General features: G+C 39.5%; 1 long non-coding RNA gene across 1 annotated transcript in view; it reads left to right on the top strand.

The window, feature by feature from the left end:
• Window positions 1-24,038, top strand: part of LOC123781083 (uncharacterized) — a 354,804-nt gene that overhangs the window by 85,672 nt on the left and 245,094 nt on the right. The window contains exon 6 of the long non-coding RNA XR_015727381.1: window positions 8,503-8,572. This is a non-coding gene — a long non-coding RNA (uncharacterized LOC123781083). The remainder of the gene's footprint in view (window positions 1-8,502; window positions 8,573-24,038) is intronic.

Here is a 24,038-nt window from a genome sequence, read left to right on the forward strand (position 1 = left end):
GGAGCAAGCTACATGATGTTAGAAAGGTTGTACAGGTCTGCTGTGGGAGACCTGGTGCCACTTTGGAAAACTGCTGAGGGCAGGTTGGATAAAACCTTGATATAGAGGTCTGACCAGTCACAGTTCATATCCAGGCTCTTATTTGTAGTGTAAAAAGGACAGATTTTTAATCTATCTAAATCTCAGTTTATTTATCTATAAAGTGGGGATAATAATACTCCCATGTTCATATTAGTTTGAAGTTTAAATGAGATACGAATTTGATATATAAATTTATTATGAATTTAATGGATATAAATTGATTAGCACACTACTTGTCACATGATGACGTGCTTGGTAAAATGGTAGCCACATCCACATACTGGAACACACTGCCCAGAGAGATCGTGGGATTCCTAGGTTAAGTACAACTCTCAAGAGCATAAACTTAGCCTGGATGGTCTATATTAGTTCCACAGTTTCCTTGACCATGAGTCCCTCTTTTTTTTTCTTTTTCCAGTCCAGTTCTATTATATTATTCTATTATAAATAAATATTTTATTTATTTATCTGAAGGGGGAGAGAGAGAGAGAGAGAGAAAGAGCATGAGCGGAGTGGAGGGACAGAGGGAGAGGAAGAAGCAGACGCCCCACTGATCATGGGACCCAATGTGGGCTTGATCCCAGGACTCTGAGATCATGACCTGAGCCAAAGGCAGATGTTTAACTGAGCCACCCGGCCCTCCCTATTATATTATTCTTAACACCAGGAGTCAGAAATGTATGTTTTCTTCCAGCATGGATAAACCACAGTTTTAAATAGAAATAAGTGAGTTTCTGCCTGTTTTTCTCTACTTGATGCTCTTTAGTAGTATTTTAGTAGAATTTTTGGCTGCAGCATTACATCGAGGCAGTACCCTTCAGGGAATTTCTGTGCTCTTTCTCTGGGTAGCTATGGTGTGCTGATAGAGGTTTGAGAGTAGCTTTTTCTCCTCAGTTGAATAAATATGTACTTTACATACATTGAAACCTCTTTGCCTCTTTCCTGCTCATTCATTGAACTTTGCCACTATTTGATATAGTAGGCCCGACTTGTATGTTTCAAAAGATGTTTATGATGCATGAACCTCCCTTCTGGCATTTCCCCCGCCCCAGGAAGACCAAGGAAAGTGATTCATTTACCCAATTTGCTATCTGATCTTTTGATAAGTGTACCTTTTTTAGACCCTGATCATTAAATTGTTATTCAGATTCTTCAGCCGAGTATTTTTTTTAATGTGTTATAAAAAATGTTTTATTGCCTTTGGAGTCCTTTTCAAAGTATTTCTCAAATTATATTTGGTCTAGTTTTCAGTTTTATAGTTAACCTGCTATGTTTGTTAGCTTCCTTGTTTTCCTTGTATGGACTTCTTTTCTATTATTAAAAACTGACTTTTTCTTAAACCCCTGTAATTGCTATTTTGGCCATTAATCAGACAGGTGGGGTTTTTGTTTGTTTGTTTGCTCTTGGAAGAATTTTAATTAAAAAAATTAATTAAAATTTTTTTTATTATTCCTTTCCCAATTCTATTTACAATTACAGTTTTATTTTTGGCTCCTGATGAGATATTTGAAAAAAGTCTCTATTTTGTTTTCCTTCATTTCTCTCCCTACCTGACACCTGCATTTGCTTATGTTGCAGCCAGTGGAAATGATACCAAATGAGGGATTGTAGACTGAAGTTCTAGTGCTGGGACAGCATCAAAGTTACTGTGTGACTTTGGTTAGGTCATTTGACTGCTTGGGTTCTAATTTCCTCATCTGTGAAATAAAGGGAGTTTGTTCATTTACTCAACAAGTATTTATTAGACACGTATTAAATTGTAGGCATTGTACTAGATGCTGGACAATCTGCAATGAACAAAAGAAGTCAAGGTGCTTCCTCTCATGGGATATATGTTCTAGTGCCCTTAAATGATATAAACTTCAAGGCCTTTTGGAGTTTATGGCACTGTGTGTGACACTTTCACTTAGTTCCAATTCTCTTTTGAGCAGAATAGAAAAAAATGCAATATGTCTGAAGTTTGTGTTTGGCTTTTGGGGATTCCTTTGGCTTAAAATAAATACCTTACAGTTTGCCCTATAAGGTGTTCCATGGAAACCAGTGTGAAATGCTCTTTCTGGGAAAGATTTAGGTCAAAGCTGCATACTATATTCTCCTCTTAAAGTAAATCTTAGAACACCTTTGGAAATACACTTCAGACCTCTGCTTTTTGAAGTACATTTCTAAAAAAAGGAATTACTGGAATAATTAAGACTGACCTTTATTTAGATTTGAGAGTCAACATCAGCGAAGGAGGAAATGAAAGTTTCTTGGTTGCTGCCAGTATGCTAATACTTATTGAGTTATCAAACTGCATTCTGCTCTAGACTATAAAGCTCTTTATTGGGTATCAGTAATAATGGTAAATAAGTACGAAGAGCAAAACGTATAAATTTTATTATTTGGTTGACAATCTAGCATGTGACATATATCTTGGAAAAATAATGGGCTGATAAACTTTTTTTAAATTCCAATATAATTAACATGGACTGGTAAACTTTTAAACTTACTTGCCAGTGGATTTTTAGTGTTGCAGGAACTACCAGAGCAGAAGTCCTTAAAAGAATATTTAAGCCAAGTCTTCTCTCCTTTACCCTTCATACCCCTTTTAATTTGAAGTGGGCTATTTGTGGGAATGATCGATGTCAGGTAATAAGAAAGGGTTTCAATTATATTGAGGTAATTTTGGAATTATCAGAATGGAACTATCTGAAAGGATTGTTTATAACAGGTAATAGCTGTCAGGAAAAATAAAATAGAATGAAAGATGACAGAAAATAAAAGTAAATAGAAGGAAAGTGACAGAAAATAACTGATGAGTTGGTGGAAAATCCAGAAAGCATCTTGCATGAAAATCAATGCATAACAGGGATTTGCTTGATTTTATGGGAAGAGTTTAAATAGTAAATGTAAATTTTTGCCTGTTTCTCAAATTCTGTCTTATCCAGGATAATAATTCTTATTTCAGCTCTGAATGATCACACTTGTATTTTTTTCTGTTCATGAATTTATATTAAATTTTATTAACATGGTTCTAATTTAATTTGTCTCCTTAGATTAAGCTTCTAAAACTTCAGGAGCAAAAACCAGAGTCACTGAAAGGAAATAGAGTCCAGTATTCTGAAAATGTGGATGCATATACCTCATTATACATATACAGAGATAACCATAAAAAAACAAAAACAAGGTAGCACCAAAGGAAAAAGGAAGTAAAGAGATATTAAGTTTTCAGAGGAGGGTAAGAGTACTTCCAAACTGGAGGAAAAGGGGGAAAATTTGTGTGTAGGATATATACTGGTCTTAAGAGATAGTAAAATCAAAGAGGGCACATATTGCATAGTGTACTGGGTATTATACGCAAACGATGAATCATGGAACACTACATCAAAAACTAAGGATATACTGTATGGTGGCTAAGATAACATAATAAAAAATTATTAAAAAAAAAAGAGATAGTAAAATCTGGGCACTCAGAGATGTAGGGAACACTTCCAAGGTGGAAAGAATAGTAGAGCTACACAGTAGAAATTATATTGGTCTGGAGTTAACTGAACTTTGGTTCAATTTCTCTAATTCCTAGTTTCATCTGTAAAAATTGGAATAATAACATCAAAACCTTGCTGTGGGGTTGGTGTGGGGGATAGTCAAGTGGACATTTCTAGCAAAATTTCTGGCAAAGAGTGGATGCTTGGACAAAACCCCTCCTTTCCTGTTTAATGTAACTGTGGAGGACATTCGAGGCCAGGCTGAGGGGTTTGGGGGAGCCTTAATCCTGCTTCTACTATCTACTAGCTGCATGACCTTGGGCAAATTATTTAACCTCACTCAGTCTCAGTTTTCTCATCTCTAAAACAGGGGTAATAATTCTGTCAGTTGATGTAAGGAGTAAAAGAGTTAGTTTATGTAAAGGACTTATAAAATATGTGGCACAAAGTATGTCATTTTAACTATTGTTATTATTTTTCATAGGCTCTGAGGAGCAAGTGGAAGTTTTTGAGTCAGGGGATGGAGGAGAGTGAGAGGTTCAGTTTTTCTTTAGAAAAGTCAACGTGTTGGTATCCAATACGAATAGGAATTGGGTGGTGAAGAACTAGGGAGAGACCCAAAGAGAGGAAGACTAATTAAGGGATTATTAAACACTCTGGATCAGAGACACCGAGAACCTGAGGAATAATGGTGGTAGCAGGACTGGAGAGGGGCCACCTAGCCTAGAGACATACTTTTCAAACTTCATCGTATGAATCATTGGGGATCTTATAAAAATGCAAGTTCTGTTTTGGTAGGTTTGAGTGGGGCCGGCGATGTTGCATTTATAACAAGATCCCAAGTGGTGCCAATGATGCTGGCCCAAGGAGCACACTGAATAGCAGGAATTTGAAGATGGGGTTAATAAGAGTTGACACTTGGTTGGTCATGGGGACAGGAGACAAGAGAGATGGTGAGTTTTCAACAGAAGGAGCTAAATTGGGAAGGAAAGCAATGAACTCAGATTGACATGCCAAGCTTGATTTCCTGGAAATTGGAGTTTTAAGAGGGAGAACGGTATAATGCCAAAAGGGTAAATTTATTGTCAAAAGACCTGGATTAAATCCTGGCTCCAACAATTATTAGAAAGATGACTTTGGACTTTAGCTGTTCTTCATCTCTAAATGGGAGACCACAGTGACTACTTCAAAGGATTGCTGCCGAGATGAATGGAGAGACCTTGTCATGAAAACCTCTCTCATGGTGGCCAGCACATAGAAGGCACTTACTGAGTACAAACCAGATTTATAGGCTATGGAATTTATGGACTAATCCAGCTCCTGGCAAGGCTGGTTTGGGTTTTAACACATACGTTTTTCCTACAATGTACATACTGATACTTCAAATCATACGGTAATTTGGCAGCCTTCTGAACTTTATGTTTTCTAAGTATGCGTTAGCTGACATAATTTCAGGGGACTTGAATGCCAGGATTGGCAGCAGTTCCACCAGAGCTACATCTATCAGAAAACAGCAATTGTCAGATTCTTCCTTTTAAGGCACTTCTCCAGGAATAACTGTCTGAATCAAAGAGGAAAATATCTGGTCAAACTCATTTATAATCATAGTCCAATAATGGTAAATGGCAGGCTGTGGGATAAATCTGTGGACTTCCACTCACATTTCCAACCAGAGGCAGCCTTATTGATGATTGAAGAATTAGTCTTCAGAGCTTATCTACAACCTTGAGTTGGATATTTTAGACTGGTGGAAAGTAAATATTTTCCCCTTAAACTTAATCTGAACTTTCAAAATTGTCCTTGTATCTGTCCCTACACATAACTCAATCAGTGAGATTTTAGGGATAAGGTTAAACTGAACTGAGCAAGTAAATTTATAACAAAGAATTTATAGCACATATTTTGTTCTGGAAGTCTTAAAAAATAGCTGTTTATAATATTAACAAACTGTGATTATAGTACTTATGTTGCTGGACTATTCAAGGAGAAGTTCTTTTATCTCTTGCTTCATAAAAGAGATCAGAAGGAAAAAAATTCCAGGCCATATTGTCAAGATATTATCTCAAGTATAACAAGAGATCAAGTCATCCAAAGACTCATTTAGTTACAGTTCTTCTAAAAACACTTATCCTTTCCAAAAATTAAATTATATAAACTATTCTGGAATATTTTGGGATCGACCTCAGGGACACCAACCAGACGGATTTGGGACTTTATCTTCTTTGGTGTCACTTCAGTATGAGGAAATTCAAAATCATGAGCATGGATTGACTACTAAACAAATCATCTCAATTTCAACTCTGTATCTGGATTTTGTTGTCTCTAGTATTCTCCAAAGCCAGAATCCATTATTGTCATCAACTCTAAAAAAAGTCCAGTCTTTCAAGGCTGAAAGGAGCTACAGAAGAAAATCTTTGCTGACAGAATTATTTTGATCTTGCTTGAGTAGTTGGCTGATGTCCTTGCCAACCTATTTACCTTAATTAACTCTACAGGTATGGTTCCCTCAAGATGAACCCTAAGTGTAGTTGACTCTAGGTTCAAAAAGGGAAACTCTCCATCTCCTGAAATTAGAGAACCATTAAGGCTCTTAGAGACTTCCTCAAAATAACATCAAATTTCTTCTTAAATCAAAAGACTTAAGTTTCAATCTCATAGCTTGCTTGCATAAGGAGTTAACCAGCTCTAGGTAACAACCATTTTCTACGGATAATGGCTATGAAAATATTAAAAAAAAATTTTTTTTATTATATTATGTTAGTCACCATACAGTACATCCCTGGTTTCTGATGCAAAGTTCGATGATTCATTAGTTGCGTATTATACGCAACTCCTTACTACCCATCACCAGTCTGTCCCATTCCCCCACCCTCCTCCCCTCTGAAGCCCTCAGTTTGTTTCCAAGAGTCCATAGTCTCTCATGCTTCATTCCCCCTTCTGATTAACCCCTCTTTCTTTATCCCTTTCTTCCCCTACCGATCTTCCTAGTTCTTATGTTCCATAGATGAGAGAAATCATATGAAAATATTTGTTGAACGAGTGGATTCTATTACCTGTTTGGTCTCCTCCAAAGAATGATTTTGTGAAAGTTTTATCTAAACACATTATTTTTTCCCCCATAAATCTTTCCTTCCTGTTATCTAACCATTGTGCATCCAATCATCTGAAAGAGAAATCTGGGAGTTATCCTGGAATCTTCCCCACCCACCTCATACCCATTTACTTCCTGACACCTGCTGACTCTCACGTCCTATGTGTATGCTGTCCCTTTCTCCCTTGGTCCCTCCTGGCACTGTGCTAGCCCAGGCCCGAACATTTCTCTCTGAGCTTTATAACAGCATCCTAAGGATTGTCTCTGTCTCCAGTTATGGCCTCCTCCAATTTACCCTTCAGAATGCCTTCAGAGTAATGTATTTAAAATCAAAATTCAATCAGGTAATTTCTTTTCAGTGGCTCTCCATCATTCACTGTGAAAAAAAAAAAAACAAAACAAAACGAAATGGAAAAAAAAAAAAAAATCCAAGCTCCCTGACACAGAATTCGAGGCCTCGCATGATCTTGTTTGTATGAGTCTCTCAGGTTTATTTCTTACCTACTGTTCACTTCACACTCAGCAGGTGTCTCAGCCTCAGCATTACTGACATTTTGGGCCAGATAATTCTTTGTTGTGGTGGGGCTATCCTGTGCCATTTTAAGATGTTTAGCAGCATCCCTAGCCTCCACTCACTAGATGCCAGTGGTAAAGCCTTCTCCTGGGTATGACAACCAAAAATAACTCAATTGCTAAATGTTCCCCAGGGAGCAAAAGTGCCCCCTGGTTTGTAGATAGGAGTGAGGTGGTGAAACACAAACTCTGCACATATTAGGGTATGTAGCACCTCTCTTCCTTGCTTTTTTTTGTTGTTGTTGTTGTTATTTGTTCCTGGAAAGCTTTTCTCCTTCTTTGTCTAATGCAGGGAGAGAGGAAAATATCCTGTCCTTCTGTCCTCTAACTTCTTTGCTTGAAAAGGAGGGACTAGCAATTTGTTTGCTAGTCAGATTCCAGGACAATGATTGGACCACAGGTGAAATCATTTTTTTTGAAAGGACCACCCATGTGTATAACCCACTCTTCAGTTAAAAAAAAAACAGTTAATACATAAATCCATGCTTATAAAAATTAAAAACAATATAGAATACAGAATTAAAAATGAAAGCTTTCCAGGGTGAAAGTATCATACTTAAAAAAAACCCCAAAGATTTGATACATGCTGCCCCAACATTGTCACCAACAGATATCCTACCCCTTTGTGACCATGGCCCTTGGGGTTTCAGGATTGTGTATAGAAAACTGGGGCTAGGTTGGCTCACCAAAACATGGGATTTTGTGATGCTTGCTAGGATTATTGGAGCAGATAATTCACACTTTAGGTCTACCTAGCTCAAAGAAAGAAACGTCCCTTCCTTCCTTCCTTCCTTCCTTCCTTCCTTCCTTCCTTCCTTCCTTCCTTCCTTCTGAGAAAGAGAGAGAAAGAGCACATGTGGATATGTAGCAGGATGGTGGAGGGGCAGAGTGAGAGAGAGAATCTTAAGCAGGCTCCACAACCCTGACATCATGACCTGAGCCAATATCAAGAGTCAGACGCTTAAGTGACTGAGCCACCCAGGCACCCCTCAAAGAAAGAAATTTCAACAAAGCTTCTATAGGCCACATTTTTCTTCCATATTACCATCCCTTCTTCAAATCGTTATAGCTAGTTTCCCTTCCATCCACATAAAAATCCACAATCCATGATAATCAGAGCTTTTATCAAGAAAGAGAGACCTTTGACATTTTATGGTGTATGAGTCCACAGCCAAGCCCTGGAGATTCTGCTTCACAAAGTCAAGGATAAATCCCGAGATCCATCAATCGATTGATCTATCTATCTATCTAAATATATATACATATATATATATATATTTTTTTTTTTACCAGCTCTGGCCAAGATAAGTCTCAGGAGCCGCCAGGTGGGGAAGCCAGTGACTACATAGCTGCAAAGGAAAAGGTAAAAAAATGCATCCACGTATTCAACATTTTGACAATTGAGTATTTCACCTCATGTTCATATGGATTCAGTATCTAGTGTCCACACTTAAATTCCAAGTTACATAAATCCTTATAGCAGATGGAGGAAAAGATGTCTTTTCATGCCTATGTTCTAAATACTAAGCAGGCCTTCAAAACAAACTAGGTAAAGAGGAAATACCTGCAAGGGTTCTTCCTTAACGTACAAAAACATGCCTGATGGTGGGGAAATGGAGTGATTTTCATAAAGGTTTCCAGCTATGGGAGCAAACAAAGGGTGAGAGAAATCCTTTCTACACAAGTTTCATTCTAGACCCCCATCCTTAAACAGGGAATTTAAAAATAGCCCTTTCTCCTAATTCTGTTAATTATTCTTTTAACGGCTTCCTCACCATTTAAGATCCCAGGGACGTCAGTAAGGATGGTGGGGGTGAAGTGTTTCTAGTAGTGGAACCGAGGATGATGGAATAAACTGGAAAAATGCTTTAAAAACTCTAATTGAGACAAACCTGACTACAAAATTGTGTCTGTGCTATGATTACAACTGTAAAAATTCTGTCTGCATATGGACAGGGACTAAAAGGGAGCATGAAAAAAATGTAAACAGTTTGGTTTGTAGGATGGCAGGATTTTGGGTGGATTTTTCTTTCTTTTATTTTGAGTTTTGTCAATGTTTTTGTAATGTTTTGTAATAAACAATACTATAAAAGAAGCAGCTGAACCTGCCGACTAATTATTGTTAGAAAGAGCAGCTTAGCATCAATTCTATCAGAGCCAAAATTGCTGCTTTTGGCAGATGCTCCCCGACATCAGAGAAAACCATGTCAGATAACCTTAATCAAGAAGTCAACTCCTCTGGCCAATAGGAGCATTTCTTCCTTCCTCCCCCCTTCCCTTTCTTCCTTCCTTCCTTTCCTCCCTCCCTCCCTCCTGCCTTCCTTCCTTCCTTTGCTAACTCCTTGTGACAGGCATCCAGATTACTAGCTATTGGTTCAACAGGGTCCACAGGAGGGTATTTCATTTTGTTGTTTTTATTTTATTTTTAAAAACAGTTGAAATGATTGATTGGTTGTACTGCCCTAAGAAAAGCTTTGGACCCAATCATCTTCTGCAATATAGTGAAAAAGTCAGGTCCTCAAAAGAGTGTCTGAGTGTGTGAGTGGATTCAAGCTCCATTTTGAAGGAAATGCTGTTGTCACCTGCAGGAACCCCTGCAGCTTATCTTTGTGCAGAAATGGAACGGCAAGAATACAAGTTAGATTCTCAAAAATTTGACAACAGAATGTCAGCCTCACTTCCTGCACATCTGGTGTTTAAAGCTTATGGATAATCAACAGCATAGACTATTGGCACTTAAGGCACTTGTCAGTGAATTCAATTCTGAAGTGACTTGTAACTGTGCACTTGCCAAAGGCTCACCTAAGACATGATATTGGAGAGAGACAATTTAAAACGGGTGGTCTCTCCATTTTTCTTCCAGGAACTCTAGCCTCTGTTCTTGTGATTCGCTGTGGTATTGGGAAGCAACATATCTGAGCTGGGTTACCTCTGTACCTAATAGAAATGCTTGCACTGCGTTAAAAATTCAGTGGTCTGGTTTGAGGCTTTGTGAGAATCAATACAAAAATTGTCCACTGGAACAATGCTTTTGCATTTTTGGCAAATATCATTGCTGAGGATGTTGTGTCTTATGTCACCTAAAATCTATTATTAAAAAATGTATGTGATCAATTCCTGTTGGATTCAGGACATGAGCTTTTCTTTGCAGATAACATGGGTTAGAGACCAGGCATTTCTCTCTGCGCCTTACGTACCAGGAAGCTCGTGCTTTTCCCCTAGTACTCCTCCACTGGCAGTTCCTTACAGATTACAGGAATTGATGAGCTCAGTTAGCAGAGTTGGGCACAACAGGGAGGTACCATTTGGTGTCCATTCAGTTGCTGTGCCTTTCACTTAGGTTGGTACAATCCTTCCAATTTTAATGATCTCATTAGGATTTTTTCTTCAAGAATCTGTTGTTCCTGAAGTGCTAGATTTTCATAAAGGAAGAAATGCATTTCATTTTCTATAAATATCAAAATTAATTACTCATCGTTATAACTATTCATTAAAATTCAAAATTAGATGAGAATGTTCTTCATAGATTTTTTTTAAGCCTTGAAGAGATCCATTTTATTATAGCATCTACAGCTCTACTATTTAAGGAAATCATGACATAAGGTTCATAATCGAATTAAGCCAATACCTTTTGCCCAAATCCTAAGAAGAAATTAGTAAAAGATGGTGGGTAGAACTATGGTGGTTTATTAGGACAAGTGCAGGCAATTGAGTAGAGTTGTTTTTGTAGGTCTGACCCCAGTGTATCTAGTTGGGAACAGACTCATTCATTCACTGGTTCATTCTTTCAGTCATCAATATGTGAGTCTAATATAGTCCAAGGACCATTTTAGGTCCTGAGGATATATCAGTAATGGAACAGACAGAACTCCCCACCTTTACAGAATTTACATTCTACTGGGGAGAGGGGGAAGACAGTCAATAATAAACAAATTAAAAATGCATGGTGTGGCAGTTGGTGATAAGTGCTATGGGGGAAAAGTCAAGTAGGTAAGGGAGAGATAGGGGGCACAGGGTGTGAGGGTGGAATTGCTATTTTAAATAGTGTGACCAGGTGGCATCTGAGCAGAGATTGGAAGGAGAAAGCTATGTGAGTCTCTCTGGGAAAAGTTTCCACTGAGAGGGAACAGTTTGTGCAAAAACCCCAAAGCAGGCGTGTGCTTGGCATGTTCGAAGAAAGCAAGGAGATGGATGTGGCTGGAATGGAGCATGGGAAGACAGTGATTGGGAGGCCACTGAGGGAGGAGAGAGCCAGATCACGTAGGCCATTTTAAGGGTTTTAAAAACGAGACAGGGAACACATGGGGGTTTTGAGCAGAGAAGTAATGGGATCTGACATGTTTTGAAAGCATCACTTGATTGCTTTGTGCAAAATAGATGGTAGTGAGATGTGGGACTTGGGCTGCAGTAGGGAGAATGGGGAGAAGTGGACAGATTCTGGATCTGTTTTGAAGGCAGAGCCACCAGGATTGGGGACTGGTAGGATAGAAGTTGTGAGAAGTAGGTAAGTTTTTGGTCTGAGCAAGTATGTCAAGGAATGCAAAGGATGGAGTTGCCATATCTTGGGTGAGGAAGACTGTGGAAGGAAGATCAGGACTTCAGTTTGGGACAAACTAAATTTGAGATGTCCAAGTGCTGATGGTTTGATAATATAAATATATTATCTCAACTCAATATATATAAATCTCATATATAATCGAATTAAGCCATTATTATAGCATCTACAGCTCTACTATTTAAGGAAATAGTATAATCTCAACTCAAAATTAATACTACGTTTAATATTATATATAAACAATATTCTATGGTTTTATTAAATATTAATATACTTATACTACATTTTAAGAGGGACACTAGCAACAAGTTTTATATATAGAAAGAGATGTATCTACATATATATCTGTATCTCTTTTCATGCTGGAGTGGTTCCTTGAAAAGAGATAGCAAATGAGTTTTCCTTCAGTGCTCAGTTAATCAGTCCTCGGTCTTCCCATGCTACAAATGAACCTTGATTTTGTTCTCTTTTTCTTCACACAGCCTAAAATTCAGGCCCCTTGATCTCTTCCTGCACTATTGCAACAGCTTCCTAACTGGTGTCCTCACCTCTACTTTTCTGTTTTTCTCTCTCTCTCTCTCTCACCTTGTATACACATACACACACACACACACACACACACACACACACACACAGATATATAGATGTACTCACATATATCGGTATACCTATCTATAGCTATTCATCTGTACACGTATATATGGCCTGTTATTGTTGTGGTAGCTGGATATGTAGATAATAAATATTATATAACAACATATAACAATGCAGTGTGTGTATATGTGTATGTATGTGTACATATGTATATATACACACATACATGCCTATAATGTAATAAATATGCATATTTGCATATATACATTTACATATGTATAGACATACACACATATATATATAAACCCAGCCACCACAGTGATATTTCTTTATTTTTATTTATTTTATTTTTTTTAAAGATTTTATTTATTTATTCGACAGAGATAGAGACAGCCAGCGAGAGAGGGAACACAAGCAGGGAGAGTGGGAGAGGAAGAAGCAGGCTCATAGCAGAAGAGCCTGATGTGGGGCTCGATCCCAGATCGCCGGGATCACGCCCTGAGCCGAAGGCAGACGCTTAACCGCTGTGTCACCCAGGCGCCTCGATATTTCTTTATTTTTTAAAGATTGATTTATTTATTTTAGAGAGAGAGAGTGTGCATGCGAGTGGGGGGAGAGGCAGAAGCAGAGGGAGAGAGAGAGAGAATCTCAAGCAGACTCTGCACTGAGCATGGAGCCCCATTCGGGGCTTGATCCCACACGCTGAGATCATGACCTGAGCCAAAACCAAGAGTCCAACACTTATCTGACTGCGCCACCCAGGCACCCTGTGATATTTCTTTTTTTGATTAAAAACTTAAAAATTTGTGGTAAAATATGCATATCATAAAATTGGCTGTTTTAACCATTTTAACTTGTGCGGTTCAGTGGTATTATGTACATTCACAACGCCGTGCAACCAATCTCTGAAAGTCTTTTCTTCTTGCAAAACCAAAACTTTGTACCCATTAAACGCTAGTTCCCCATACCCCCTTCCCCTAGCCCCTGGCAGTCACCATTCTACTTTCTGTGACTACGAATTTGACTGCTCTAGAGACCTCATAGAAATGGAATCATACACTATTTGTTTTTTTGTGACTGGCTTACTTCACTTAACATAATGTCCTCAAGGTTCATCCAGGTTCATCAAGGTTGTAGCATGTGTCAGCATTTCTTTGTTTCTTTTTTTTTTTTTAATTATGATATGTTAGTCACCACACAGTACATCATTAGCTTTTGATATAGTGTTCCATGATTCATTGTTTGCATATAACACCCAGTGATCCATGCAATATGTGCCCTCCTTAATACCCATCACCGGCCTAGCCCAATCCCCCACCCCCATCCCCTCTGAAGCCCTCAGTTTGTTTCCCAGAGTCCATAGTCTCTCGTGGTTCATTCTCCCTTCTGTTTAACCCCCCCCTTCATTCTTCCCTTCCTTCTCCTAATCATATTCCTTATGTTCCATAAATAAGTGAAACCGTATGATAATTGTCTTTCTCTGCTTGACTTATTTCACTTAGTATCATCTCCTCCAGTTTCATCCATGTTGATGCAAATGTTGGGTAAGCATTCTTTCTGATGACTGAATAATATTCCATTGTATATATGGACCACATTTTCTTCATCCATTCGTCTGTTGAAGGGCATCTCTCTCCTTCCACAATTTAGCTATTGTGGACATTGCTGCTATGAACATTGGGGTGCATATGGCCCTTCTTTTCACTACATCTGTATCTTTGTGTCAGCGTTTCTGCTCTTTTTAAGGCTGAATAACATTCCACTACATGTGTATACCACATCTTGTTTATCCATTCATACATCGATGGAACCATAGTGATATTTATTATGTATTATCCCCCTTGGAACGTTATAGTAACTTGTCCCCATTACTCTCAGGATAAACTGAAAAGGCTTTACTATGGTTTACAACACCTTGCCCCCTAACCCAGCAGCCTCATTCTATTTACCTCCCTTTACACTCTTCCCTTCAGTCAGGCTACCTGACCTTACCACAGTTCCTTTCACATCTGGATTTTCTGCCCACCTTCGTTTTCAGAACAAGAGCAGCTTGTACCTCAGGACTCAGCTTAAGATATCAACTCCTCCAAAAAGCTTTCCCTCTCTCATCCAGGCTGGGTTAGGTGTACAAATAGTGCTTCTAGAATCCCCTAGACCTCTCTCTACCAATGCATTTGTCACACTTAGAGCTAAGACGATGTCTTGTTTCCCATTTCATTCCTGGAGCCCAGCACATTCTGAGTGTGCAATACAGTGTTCCCCTCCTATCCAGTGTCACTGTCTGCAGATTCGGTTAACCCTCGTGCGGTCAGTGGTCCACGGTGAGTACAGAGGTAGGGAAGCAGATGCTCCTCCTTCTGACATAGCGTGATGTAGCCTCACGCAATGACGCAACACCCATGTCATTCTCATCTCATCATGAGGGCATTGTATCATCTCACATACTCAAAGAAGGGCGAGTACCATACAAGATATTTCGAGAGGCAGACCACATTCACATAACTTTCATTACAATATATTGTTTTAAGCGTTCTATTTTACTATTATTTACTATTACTATTATTTACTATTATTGTTGTTAATCTCTTACTGTGCCTAATTTATAAATTAAACTTTATTATAGGGGTGTGTGTGTGTGTGTGTGTGTGTGTGTGTGTGTGTATCTATATAGTTCTGTACTCTCTGGGGTTTCAGGCATCCATGGGGGATCTCTGAATGAATCCCCCCTGATAAGGGGGAAATATCGTATTTCTTTGTTGAACAAATGGGTAGTGGCGTGCAAGTACCTGGAGTGTTGGAGGAGGTGGGTGTTGAGGCAGTGGGCCCTACAAGTGACTAATTCAAGGCCACTAAGTGTGAAGGGCAAGCCTATGCAGATCTCTGAGCTCTGACTCTCTCCCTGCCCCCAACACCACTGAATGAGGCACTTTGTGGGCGCAATAGCGTGACCCAGGATGTGCCGAGATTGCCCTCAACTGTTAACCCCCCTGGTAGGAATTTAGGTGCCTTCACAGTGTTAAACTTGTGCTTTTTTGGTAAATGATGCTTAAACCCTTCCTGTCTCAATTCTCCTCCTCACCCTCCTTCCCCCACCCCACTCTGAACTTGGAAATAAATTCATATGTTTAGGTCACTTAAATAAAAATGAGACTTTATTCTGTGAAGTAAGTGTTTAGTTTGTAAAAGGATCAATGGGCTATTTTGGATCAAATAACTGTGTTTTCTTTAGCCATTTAAAATGGTCTATTTTCATTTTTTAAGCCACTGCCTTGTGAAAGGACCTAAGAATATCCCCAACTTAGTGTTAGATCCCGTAATTACATTTTCTCATTTTGAAAGCAGTTATGCAGTCCTTACAATAGAGTCAACGCAGCTAAAAATAAACTCCAGGCAGTTCATATTAACTGGGTAATAATAACAGGCAACAAGGAGGCTCGGTGTCCAAATATGATGAAAACAGGAAGTTCATTACACAAGCTGTTCTTTCCTGATAGATCTGAATTCTTAAAGCCTTAACTCAAAAATAATCCCTTCAGGTTATAAATAAAAGCAGAGAATTGTCTCTTACTTGTGGCTTAATGGAGATAACACTGTAGCTAAATAAATCCACATAGTTATGGCTTGAATGTAACGCCAGAACGTCTGTTTGGGAAGAGGAAGGAGTAGGTTTGTGGAGACCCCTCTCCTCCCACAGAGGCTCTGGACCCACGCGCCCAAGGGCTTACTCTTCTCTCACCCTGGGCACAAGTTGCCAAGGAGACGACGCTTTACTTTGGTATGATGGCAGGAAAGCAGAAAGCCTTCAGGTGCGGAAAGGATTTTTATTTTTCCCCGGGGAGAAAGTGGATGAAAACGGAACAACCTCCGCTCCAAGTGTCTGGCAAGTAGTGCAAATTTCAGTCCCGGGTTTTCAGTGTAAAGTGGGAACAAGACCCACAAGAAGTGAAACCTCTTTCCTTTAGAACTCCCTTTCTCTAGTGAGTGTCACTGATTGTAAAGATTCAGATTTTCTTGATTAAATCAAGGTGAGCATGGAGGGAAAATTTAACTTATGTAACTGGGATGAACCCCACCATCTCACCTCTTGAAACCAAATCCCAGCCCTCCAGAGTGTTACTGGGAAGTGTGAGGAGGAGCCCATGACCCTGCCATCCACTCCTCTTTGAGAATCTCTCACTAGTGTTTTTTTTTTCCCAAATTTAATTTAATTTCTAGTTAGTTAACATATAGCATAATGCTGGTTTCAGGAGTCGAATCTAGTGATGCGTCACTTACACGCAACACCCAGTGCTCATCATAACAAGTGCCCTCCTTAATTCCCATCCCCCAGCGAGCCCATCCTCCACCCACCTCCCACTAGTTGTTACAGCCACCAGGAGGGTTACCCTGGCTCAGACAGTAGCTCATCCTAATTTCCTGTCACATGGCAGAGACCAGGCTGACAGGACTGGGATGGGGAAGAGAATGGGGGTAACGAGCAGGCGCCCACCAAGAGTGGAAAGTGACAGATCTGGCTCCACAGAGGCAGTTTTTCTCCCTAAGCTGGGTCAGTGATGTCTGCAGGTTTGCCTGGAACAAAAGAGCACACCTGGGGAGGGCTCACCTTGTGAATGTTCCCAAAACCTGCCAGCTACTTCTTGTTCTCCTCCCATGTTGGCTGCACTCACCCTTCCAGGGGATGAACCTTTGTTTCGTTCACCACACAACAAATCTAGGACTGTGTCTCAGGAAGGGGGTTCTTGTCACTTTTGAAGAGATAAGGGAGAGGGCCAGTCCCATTGAGCATCAGGGAGGCCATATTGCCAAGGCCTCACATTTAAGAACAGCCGCAAATTTAGACTTTTGCTGTTATTTCCAGATGGGGTTAACATAGCCACAGACACATACTGATATAATAAAACACACACACACACACACACACACCCCCCCCAAAAAGTCATTACATATGACTTTAAGGTTGTGTTCTATGACTAGCTCACATTAGCTGTTGGGTACTCTAAATTTTATATTTTGTAAACCTATGAATATCACAATAACATTGCACTACATATATTTATTGAGTGGAAACATTTAAAATATGTCAATTTTTGTAATGCTGTTTCGACATTTTTTTCATTTTCTAAAATATTGTCGTTCTCAGAAATTGAAAGTGGTCTGGCATCTAAGAAGCCCTGACCATAGACCGTTTCCCTCTCTGATGCTACTCATGGGGAGAGGTGGAGACTTCTGTGAGAGAAGAGGAATATTTACAGAGATACTCCCTCAAGGTACATGAATGCAGTGGTTCTTAAACTTATATGTGCAACAAAATCTCCAAGGAAGCTTGTTAGAAATGACACACGACACACTGAGAATTTCTGGCTCAGACCCAAGATCTTGTCTCAAGGGACTTGGAACTACTCTTTGAAAGGCCCTGTAACAGGTTGTAGAAGGAGCTGTTGGGGGAAGGTCAAAGGGTAAAAGAGGTACCTTTGGGAAATAAATAATGACTCCATATGGGAACAGTGAAGACTCTGTCAGAGAAAGAGGTTTATCCCACTAGGACCAATAAAGAAACAGAGCAAAGGACCTGGTAGCTGAGAGAGCAGAGGGCAGGCAGAGACAGCCATCAAGGATATGGAGAAAAAGGAACCCTTATGCACTCTTGGTGGAAATGCAAACTGGTGCAGACACTGTGGAAAGCAGTGTGGAGGCTCCTCAAAAAGTTAAAAATAGAATTATTGTATGATTCAGTAATTCCACTCCTGGGTGTTTACCCAAAGAAAACAAAAACACTAATCTGAAAAGATATATGCACCCCTACATTTATTGTTGTGTTGTTATTTACAATAGCCAAGATATGGAATTACCACAAGTATCCATTGATAGATGAATGGATAAAGAAGCTGTGGTATATATACACAACGGAATATTACTCAGCTATAAAAAAGAATAAAATCTTGCCATTTGCAACAACACGGATGGACCTAGAGGGTACAGTGCTAAATGAAATAAGTCAGTCAGAGAAAGACAAATACCATATGATTTCACTCATATGTGGAATTTAAGAAACGAAACAAATGAACAAAGAAAAAAGAGACAAATAAAAAAACAGGCTCTGAACTATAGAGAACAAATTGATGGTTACTGGAGGCAGTGGGGGGATGGGTTAGATAGGTGATGGGGATTAAGGAGTGTACTTACTCGGTGATGAATACCGAGTTATGTAGAGTGGTTGAATTATGACATTGTACGCCTGAAACTAATATAACACTGTACATTAATTATATTTTAATTAAAAAAAAAAACAGAGCCAGGTACCTGGTGGTTGAAAGAGCAGAGGGTAGGGGATAGAGCTGTCAAGCTTGGCTTCAGAAAGCACAGAGCACACTGGAGAAATGTTCACATGGGCAGATTGTGGGGGTGGGCAGGTATGCCAGAGGTACATGAAACATGGGCAGCTTCTGGGGGAATCTAGCTGGAGGGGAGTGGTGAGAAGACCTCAGGATAGAACAGGCATATCATAGAGGGGTTAGAAATCTACAGCTGAAGAAGTACGAGAGACTCCATAGACCTTGGTATAGGAAGAAGCCCAGAGTCTACCACTCCCTCCACTCACTGCAAACAAGCTAGACTACTCCCTGTAGGTCACTTATCTAATATATACGCTGACTTTTTTATGACATTTTTGATCAATTCATCTGTTTGGAAAAATAAGGGGAGCATTTAAAAAAATTTCATTATGTTCAGTTAGCCATTATATAGTACATCATTAGTTTTTGATGTAAAGTTCAATGATTCATTAGTTATTTATAACACCCAGTGCTCATTACAACACGTGCCCTCCTCAATACCCATCACCCGGTTACCTCCTCCCCTCTGAAACCCTCAGTTTGTTTCTGTGGTCCATAGTCTCTCATGGTTTATCTCCCTCTCTGATTTCTACCCCTTCAGATTTCCTTCCCTTCCCCTATGGTCCTCCATGCTATTGCTTATGTTCCACATATGAGCGAGACCATATGATAATTGTCTTTCTCTGCTTGACTTACTTAGCATAATCCTCTCCAGTTCCATCCACGTCAATGCAAATGGTGGGTATTCATCCTTTCTGATGGCTGAATAATATTCCATTGTATATATGTACCACATCTTCTTTATCCATTCATCTGTTGAAGGGCATCTCAGCTCCTTCCACTGTTTGGCTATTGTGGACATTGCTGCTATGAACATTGGGGTGCATGTGGCCTTTCTTTTCACTACATCTGGATCTTTGGGCTAAATACCTAGCAATGGGATTGCTGGGTTATAGGGTACTCTATTTTTAACATCTTGAGGAGCCTCCATACTGTTTTCCAGAGTGGCTGTACCAGCTTGCATTCCCATCAACAGTGTAAGAGGGTTCCCCTTTCTCCACATCCTCGCCAACATTTGTTGTTTCCTGGTTTGTTAATTTTTGCCATTCTAACTAGTGTAAGGTGGTATCTCATTGTGGTTTTGATTTGTATTTCCCTGATGCCGAGTGATGTTGAGCATTTTTCATGTGTCTGTTAGCCACTTGTATGTCTTCTTTGGAGAAGTGTCTGTTCATGTCATTTTTTTGACTGGGTTATTTGTTTTTTGAGTGTTGAGTTTGAGAAGTTCTTTATAGATCTTGGATATCAGCCCTTTATCTGTAATGTCATTTGCAAATATCTTCTCCTATTCTGTGGGTTGCCTCTTAGTTTTGTTGTTTGCTTTGCTGTGCAAAGGCTTTTTATATTGATGAAGTCCCAAAAGTTCAATGCTATGGTCAACTAATCTTTGACAAATCAGGAAAAAATATCTAATGGAAAAAAGACAGTCTCTTCAATAAATGGTGCTGGGAAAATTGGACAGCTACATATAGAAGAATTAAACTGGACCATTCTCTTATACCATACACAAAGATAAACTTAAAATGGATGAAAGACCTCAATGTGAGACAGGAAGCCATCAAAATCCTAAAGGAGAACATAGGCAATAACCTCTTCGACATCGGCCACAGCAACTTCTTTCAAGACACGTCTCCAAAGGCAAGGGAAACAAAAGCAAAAATAAGGGGAGCATTAAAGGAATTTGGGATATGGAAGGAAGGTGTCCTAAGCTGTGGGTAAGGACAACTTTTCCTAGATTTTTGAGTTCTGATTTGAGCTAAGCAAAGCGTGGCATTCTTTCATAGACCAACCTGTGCCTCTCAGACCATCAATACCTCTTGCCTCCGGGTCAATTTTATACATTTAAAAATAAGATAAACATCTCAGTTTCATTTCCGTGGTCCATATGTTACAAATCCAAAATTCTTTTGTGTTAGTTTTTGTCTGTTCCAAGACCCTACCACAAAAGCCCCTTTCTATGAGTAATAAGAGAAATTTATCCACTCTTTGTATGATTAAATAGTTATAGGACTTTCTTTGGTTTTAAATATCAATGATCTCTGTTACATAAGTTTTTCTTTACTTTAAATTTCACTTCTTTAATTTTCACTAATGATAGCAACCGTGCTCCATATTTTGGAGTTATCTGCATAGCAACCTGACTGTGAGCCATTTGAGCTAAGAGTACAATTCTCAAGCTTTCTGGATTGCAAGGCTCTATTGTTTCTAGACTTCCACATATTATCCATTTTTTTTTCTAGTGGAACAACATTAATAGATTACAGCAAAAATCATAACAACTCAACTTCTATTTTGCTTCTGTTGTGGCTATCACAGGTGATGGTTCCCAAGCTATAAAAAATAGAACAAATAGTGTTAATAGGGCTTTGAAATCAAAGGTAGTTGTTGGATGTGTATGTGTGTTTGCATGGATTGTGTATAGGAAGTCAAAAGATAGTCTACTTATAATTCAACAAGTTTATTTAGTGCCTAATATATGCCAGACACTGTTGAATACAAGTGTACAAAGCCAAGCTCCCATTCTCAGGGAATTTACATTCTCATGGTGGTAGTAGGACAATGAAGGGAGTGACAGGAAGTGGGACATGTGTGCTGTTTCATAATAGGGTAATTAGAGGGGGCTTGTATAATAAGTGACACTTGACCCGAGACTCAAAAGAAGTGAAGATGCCTCGTGGATACCTAGCGGGAGAGATTTCTTGGTGGAGGAAAGTTGAGTACACAGGCCTGAGAGAGGAGCTTGCACAACATTTGGAGGTATGGAATGGATGAGGGGGAGAGGGAGAGGGAGCATATCAGAAAGTTAGCTGGGGAAGACCATGGAGAGTCTTTTAGGTTATGGTAAGACTTAGGATTTTTTTCCCCCTTGGTGAGATAGGAAGCCAATGGAGAATTTGAGCAAAGGAATGACGTGAACATTTTAGTAGGATCACTTTGGCTGCCTCAAGGGGAGTTAATTAGACTGAGTTCCCTAGAAGTAGAGCCTGAGATGGGTATGTGCGTATGATTTATGAAGAAACTGGTGAAGGAAGCAGGGTCTAAGTGAATAAGGAGAATGGCAAGAAAATGGTTTCGGGTGATGTGAAGCTTCAGCCTGATCCCATGGGGCGCTCTGGAGCATAAATTTCACTGTTGAGTTTTCCCCACTTGAGGCAAGGGAAAGGCACATTTTACCCACATCCTGGTTACTGGCTAAAGACTCTGGGGAGAGGGATGGAGAGTGTGTATCCCAGGCACCTCCGAGGGCAGTGGCTTCTATTGTTGAAGGGCAGTTCTCATGGATGTGCTCTCAACAGCTGGGGAAAGGGCTCACCAACCACACTGAGAGAAGAGATGTCAGGGGTCCTGACTGAGCACACCAACAGCATCTTCTGCATGGAATAAGGATGGAAGTAGGGACACCCATTAGGAGACAAATGCAGCAGTCCAGAAGAAAGACGGAGGTGGCTTGGACTAGAATGTAACAGTAGAGGTGTTGAGAAGTGGTTGGATTCTAGAAAATTTTGGAAGGCAGGGCCCACGGGATTTGCTAATGGCTTGCTTATAGAATGTGAGAGAAGGAAAAGAATCAAGAAGGATTCCAGGGTTTGTGGCCCAGCCATGTATGGAGAAGGGAAAAACTGTGGGAGGAGCAAGTTTGGGACTGGAGCGACAATTAGAAGCTCCATGTGATACATGTTAAATCAGAAACAATTCATAGATGCCTAAATGAAGATGTCACAGAGGCAGGTAACGAAAGAATCTGGACCTGTGAAAATATGTTTCAATTCCTAGGTTCCATGATTTTAAAAGAATGTGCATATGTGTTTGAGGTAGCACTGCTGGAAACCTGTACTGGGGTTCCGAGAATGGATGGGGAGGGAGTGAGGAAGCCATAGTTAGTTCCAATAAACCTCGAGAAGGGTGAAAGGGGAATATTAGACCCTATAGATCAGTTAACTTAATGACAACTTTAGGCCCCATTTCTAAAATAGACCATTAAACAGATGATTTGTAAGTAATTTACCAAAAGTTGTAGTGCTTTAGAGGTAACACGGATTCACAAAGAACACATCAGACCATGTTAGCCTCATTTCCATAAAGATATTCTAGGCACAGAGGTTTGGGGAATTCTGCAGTCTTAGTATATCCTGATTTTTATACAGCATTTGTTAAATTTCTTTATTATATCCTTCTGACAAAATGAAGAAATGTGGGCCAGAATATAGAGTAGTTATGTAGCTTTCTAACTGGCTAAGCAAAAAGAGAAAAGAAGGGCCAACCCTTAGATTATATTTTTACTGCCAGTCAAGTTTTTATATCATAAGGCCCTTTGCTAGTTATAATTTTTATCAACGACTTAAATGAGGAGCTAGAAAGCATGTTATCAGACTTGAAGATGACACAAACTGAGGGGAAAAAAGCTAATATAATGAATTATATAATGGAGGTTGAAAAGGAGAAGCCCAGACTCACAATCTGAAATTTAATAGGGATGGATGAAAAATAAAGCAAAATATCCCATTTCACAGGTTGTGAGAGGTCTCCCTTGACAGAAATGAATAGAATTAACAATTTTTTATAAAGAGGTTTTTTTTTCATTAAGTCATGTGTGGCATTAAGTTAAGAGTGCAGGCTTTGGAGCCATCTGCCTGGGTTAGAATCCTGGCTCTGCTACTTACTGGCTGTAAGATCCAGGGTATGTTTTTAAAAAGTCTGTGTTTTATCTTCCTTACCTGGGAGATGTGAATGATAATGTTAGTTCTAGCTAATATTGTTGGAATAATTGTAAGAATTAAACACATGTGACATACTTAGAACAATGACTAGGACATAATAAGTATTCAATAGACACTATTATAACAGGTTCAACAGTGTGATCTGGTTGCTAAAAAGGCAAAACAATCTCTGGGTACAATGACAGAAATGAGGTGTCAAGATCAAAGGAATCTCGTAGCCCACGGTACTCTTTACTGCTGGGATTTTGTTCAGTTCGGGTATCCCTAATTTAAAAAGTGTCTTCAACCTGTGGGCAGTCGAGTGCTGAAGGAGAGGAAGGGTGTAGAGTCATGCCAAGTGAAGAAAAGTGGAAAGGGCTGGAATGGAGAATATGACTTCTTTTGCAGAAAGACTCAAGAGCTGAAATAAAGCTTTCTTGAAAAATCTGAAGCTGTCATGTGGAAAAGGAATTAGACAGAGTCTCTGTTGCTCTGGAGACAGAACCCGGAGCAGAGAGTAGGAATAACAGGGGACAATGTGGGGTGCAGAAGTGTTTAACTTTCTGTTATGGGCAGAGGAGTTTCTGTTCT

The sequence above is a fragment of the Ursus americanus genome, chromosome 18 (assembly GCF_024610735.1).
Source record: "Ursus americanus isolate L20-20 chromosome 18, mUrsAme1.1.p, whole genome shotgun sequence".
Lineage (NCBI taxonomy): Eukaryota > Metazoa > Chordata > Mammalia > Carnivora > Ursidae > Ursus > Ursus americanus.